The sequence below is a fragment of the Haliotis asinina genome, chromosome 15, assembly GCF_037392515.1.
Source record: "Haliotis asinina isolate JCU_RB_2024 chromosome 15, JCU_Hal_asi_v2, whole genome shotgun sequence".
In the NCBI taxonomy this organism is placed as follows: Eukaryota; Metazoa; Mollusca; class Gastropoda; order Lepetellida; family Haliotidae; genus Haliotis; species Haliotis asinina.
Window position 1 is genome coordinate 47,714,335 of NC_090294.1, and position 5,936 is coordinate 47,720,270.

Genomic DNA, 5,936 nt, shown 5'->3' on the forward strand with positions numbered 1-5,936 from the left:
GCAACACACGGAATGCTGTTTAGCCATATTCATAGACATAACCAGAGTGACAACGGCAGCAGCTGGTCACAACAACTACAAATCGGCAACCGATCCACAGTATAAGCGTTGGGAAGAAGAGGTATTGGATGAGATTGGTGAAGGAAATTACCTCGATGGCGTTGCGTCGTTGTGCTTCTGTCAGTTTTTTTTATTCTCTTGTCGTCTGTAGTGGCTTAAAACAATGATGCACTGATGTGGCCTCTTAAGCCTACAGTGATAGGCCTCAGGTCTGGGTGATAATATGCAGTGGTTGTGTGAACAGTTTAGTGGCTGTCCCTCTCATGATATGTCTGCAAGTACTTTTGCCTTCCTACAGGCCCAGTGGACTCGGACCTGCAGCAGTTCCACCTGCAGGCCGCCAGATACACGCAGTCAGCGTATGCCGAGACCATAAGGAGAACCTACTCGACCATAGTGAAGTGCTTCCTGAGACTGTACTCACTTTAGTTCCAGCAAGTAGACCCACCGTCTCCCGCTCCCGTGCTTTTCGGTACAGGTTCGTGTGTCGTTTTCAAGTGGGAATGACACTGGGAGACACACACGCACACACACACACACACGCACGCACGCACGCACGCACACACGCACGCACACACACACGCGTTTATATTTATACACGTTTATATGTTACAGTATATTTTTTTGTGTGTGTGTGTATGTGTGTGTATGTGTGTGTGTATGTGTGTGTGTGTTTGTGTGTGTGTTTGTGTGTGTGTGTGTGTGTGTGTGTGTGTGTGTGTGTGTGTGTGTGTGTGTGAAAACACAACAGAAGACTAACTGACAAGTGACAGTAACGCATAAAGGATTAACAAAGGATTACAGGATGGTGATAACAGGTGTTTGCGGAAAGATCACAGTAGCCTCACCCACTGGTAGTAGCCGTAATTAAACCAGGCAAAAGCCAATTCTTCATCCAAAAAATACGGAGAGTTCAAGTCAAAATTTGGAATTGTATTATACACCATCTTAATCAACGTCATCCGCATATCAGGGCACTCCAAAAGCCCTACTATGAGTGAGTGAGTTGATTTGTACGTCGTTTCGAGCATCATTCCTGCAATATCACGCCAAGGGACACAAATTGTACTCAACCGGGGAACTGAACCCGGGTCTTCAGCTTGACGAGCGACCGCTTTAATCACTTCCCACCGCAAGTCTCCTCGTACTCGTCTGACCTCCTTATCAACCGCTCCACCACAAACGGTAACTATTTCAATATAAAAAGGGTAAAGGACCTTTTGGATAGTGTACATGTTCACGGATTTATTATTTGTTTTTAAAGAAATTCATTAAATTGATAAATCGCCATAGTCCTTGGTAAAAGATTTATTACCTTCAGATGTTGCAAAACTAGATAGATATAGTTGTATGCTAATCTGAATATGTATTTTTAAGGAGTTATTTTACTGTCCTTTGTAGATAGATAAGTATATAAATGTGCGTTGAATTTCATGTATACATTTACTAATTTTCAAATTCATGGTCACGAAATGGTTGAAATCAACGGGGCTTGTAACGCTAAGAACTGCCAAGGTATATACTGTCACTCACGGTGTATTATAGTATATGCTGGCGTTACAAGCCTCTGTGGTTGAAATACTGCCAATGTGACCTTAAATGTAGAACTCACGCTATCAAACGTACATTTGGTACTGACGTCATGATGCATGTGCGTTGTCATGGCTTCGTACAGTCTGCATCAGTGGCAGCCCATCTCTTGGTTTGCCGTTGTTTCAGACGGCTAACGTCAGCGGAGGAAACATTTCGTTTAACTTTTTTCAACTGAACAAAATTAGTGTCTCAGCTTGACTCACAGCTGAATACCAACACTGCTAATTGAGCCCACAGCCCCACAATGCATCCGTGGAATGTTGGGTAACTAGTCATCTTTACCTGGATTTACAGCTCCGAACTTACTTTGGCAGGGTGACGTTCAAACCCCGTATGTAATTACAAAATCTAGTGAAGATATTTATGTCGGACGTAAACCGTCGGCAAACAATGAATCAATTGTTCGTCTGTTTACCGTCGTCTCAACGTAGGTGGTTCGATGTGTGTGTGTGTGTGTGCGTGCGTGAGTGTGTGCGTGCGTGCGTGTGCATCAATAGAAAAGCACGTTAGTTTGACCCAAACGTGGATGGTTAATTTAGGTAACTAACATCGTCAGTGGTTGTTGTTGTTTTCAGCATCAGATTTATCGTCGTATTAAATTTGGCATCTCGCTTTATCATCCAAAACTGTGTTCCACAAGAGATATCGCTTGTGTGAGATCAGACGATATCTCCTAGGAGATACCGCTTCAGCAGTAGATTTTGCACAATGCCCTGACAGTGCTATGATGTCAAGAACTTGATGATGATGACATCACAATGTTATGATGTCAAGAACTTGATGATGATGACATCACAATGCTATGACATCGCTGCACTGCAAATCTAATGTCAGTGCTGTGTTCAGAGATGTACAGTTTTCATTGCAAACTAATGAAGAATGATTTTGGATGATAAATAAAATCTCAACCTCATGTCTACTGATATCAATGATATCAACACTCGTTCATAAAGGTGAAAATATCCTCGGCAAGCCTCTGATATTTGTTACTTATCAACTCGTGTTGATATATTTGATATCAGTAGACACTTAGGTGAGATTCTCCAGTTACACCCATGCATAGTGTATTATAACTATACTATGTCAGCTCAAGAGTGTACTTGCTTACACTACACAGCGAATTGCATTTCTTAAACAGTGTACCCTCCTACCCTTGGGGAGGTACCACGGAAGTCAATTCATGCTGGGTGCTGCCATTGGCGTAAACTAGGATAATTCTGTTATCCACTTTGGATGTCTGTTTAGTGGACTCGTATAACTTAAAACTGCACAGATGAGACATGCATGCCTGTTTAACAGGAGCATATTTCCAAACCCAAACGGAAGAAGATGATTCCCAAATTGTTGATAGAATACATTACTATCATTAATAATGAGTTAAAAGCTTCAGATCGGTGCGGAGCTAACACTGAAGCAAAGTTTTCTTCATCAATGGTGGGATAGTTTCTCTTGTTTTCCATGATGCATCACTGGAACAGGACAGTTCCAGGACCAATACCACCAGCATATATTTCCACTTGAAAAGATTCTCAAAACCTGGTGCTTGGAGGACTGAATTCACGAGGATGGCCTCAGTTTTCTGAAAGGCAGTCAGCAATTTATGTCCCAGACCAATTCTTTTGTCAAGCTGAATACCGAGAGGGCTGTCACAAGTGAAACAATTTCTCACAACAAAAGAATCCCGGAGTGTACCTATTTTAACAGACAACTCACGATTTTACCCGGAAGATTTATTCGAACGCGATAAAGGGTCTCACCTTGGAATATTTGTTTGTTGCCTTAACGACGCGCTCTGCAAAATTCCAACTATATGGGACGGTCTGTCAACTGTCGACTCTAGACCAGACACTCTGATGATCAACATCATGATCATGATCTACGCAGTTGTAATACGATGACACGTGTCAACCAATCCTGACTAACCAAACTGGTTAGTCGCCTCATACGACAAGCATATTTTTATCTCATTTGCAACCAGGAAGATACCGACACAAACAATTCCAAAAAGCGTCAAAGTTTAAAGAGGATATTTATGGCATTGATGAACGTTGGGGCTACACAATGGTTGAAATCCATACCCCAGACTGTAGGATATTTGTTACGCAGGATCGACATTTTTAACCTATTCTAAACACCCTGGCGAGAAACAATGTTCCCCAAATGCACAGAGACGAGCATGTTATGAATATATAAAACGTCACGCACCAGGCATGAGCATATAATGGACTTTACACAAGCAATCCAGCATTCTGTATTGATGTACAATATCAAGCAATTATAGTCACAGTGTTCATATAGGTGAATATAAACTTAAAAGAAGGAGTAAACTCAAAGTTTTTGTACTCTATTAACCATTACATATGAATGACTTGTGGATAGTTTGGCGGAAAGTGCAACATTTTTTTCACATGAAGTTCAGTTAGAGTCTGAATGTAATCAACGTATTTTGATTACATAGTCATGAAAGCATCTCCGTATTGTCGTGATTCCTAACACGCATGTTAAACTGCACAGAGGACATGAGACTACCGAAACAACGTCATTCAAAGCCATGCTATTTATTTTATGTAAAGTGTGAACTTTTTTAAGCAGGGGCTTGTCAGGACGGATTGATTATGCTGTGAATATCTGAGTGAGGTGTTAATGTGAGTCTGCGTTATATACTGAACAGCAAAAGAAACGCAACTCTGACTTTTTGTCATGTTTAATTAAAAGAAGACACAATCATGAACGCATACATTTCTGATATTTTATTTTTCGAAAATTGCTGTTTCTTTTGCTGTTTAGCATTGCATCTCGGTGGTCTGTGTGAAAGTAACCCCGCTCATCCCCAGGCCACTACGAAATGCATAAAAAACAGACGGACATAGGAATGTACATGCAATTATCTAGAACAGAGACAACGTAACTCGTGAAAATACTCGTGAAAATGCAGTCAACATTACTCCTGCTGAGTGACGAAGTACAAAAAGATAACGAGACAGTCAAATCAGCGATTTCGAACACAATATTAGCAACAATACTCTTTTCCCAATACAAACGCACGATGCCAACTACATCTGATCAACAATGCACGCTGTCATAATTGGTCTTCAGTAACTCACACTTATCGTAAGGGGCGACTGACATGACCAGGTGGTTAGGTTTGGTTGATACATGTCACCGTGTCCTAGGTGCATGGAACGGTGCTCATGCTGTTTATCACTGGACTGCCTGGTCCACACTTGAATATTTACATACTGTAGCCATTTAGCTGTAGTACCGCTGAGTGCAGCGTAAAACTAAACTCACACACTCACTCACTTATACACAGTGTCCTTCACCTCTTGTCCACGACTGACTGCACACCAATACATTAGCTCACAATTCTAACCTACAGTGCCCACTGTTGTACAGACTGAGTTTTTTGTTAACTCATGTACCAGGAAGATGATACAATTAAGAAGTGATATGGAACGTCACATCATCCTTTCCCAGAAGCCTGATCAGTTTTCTTTGAAGATACATTTTATCCACTAAAGATGTGTGCCACATTAACAAATGCTTAAAAAATAACAAAACATTCTTTTGTTGTGAACAGTTGAACCTTGTATGCTTTAATTACAGATTGCACCAATGGCATGTTTATTGGCTCAATGTCCAGTGCTCAATAGTTCCTGCTCATGCTATATGCTGTTTAAATGTAATTAGACTACCTCGGGTATAACTTGCGACAAAAACGAAACCAGACTTCCTAGTTGTGACATACACTGATAAACAGCTCCCGTGTCTAAGGTGGAGTAGGGATATCAAACTGCCCTGAAAACGGTATATGAACAAACATGCAAAAAACAGAAAAGGTCTTAAACTGAAACTGCTCTGTCCGTGTTGTGACAAATAGTTGTTCATGCTTGTATCTTTCCAGTTTTGTTTTGCTTTGATACAGACAACCTTGAAGCACACCGGATACCGAAGCGTTATTTACAGATAAATGTTGTCAGACCTTTTCATTCAATGTGTCGCATTAGTGTAAGACTCTGAATGGTCGTATGTTTAAAGTCCTGTGTTACAATGTTAGCAACAAACTATTCTCAATTTCAAAAACAGAGCATAACTTAAAACAATGACATGCTACATTGTTGGCAACCCGCTATTGCCAAATTCCATTAGGCCAAGACAACCTTAGAGAATGCACTTGCACAATGATGGCAGTCTACTTGTCCCCTGTCATGATCCATGTACAGCCTAAAACAGTACTGTGATAACATGTTGGCTATCTGTTGTCAGGCTTTTTTATGTTCCGG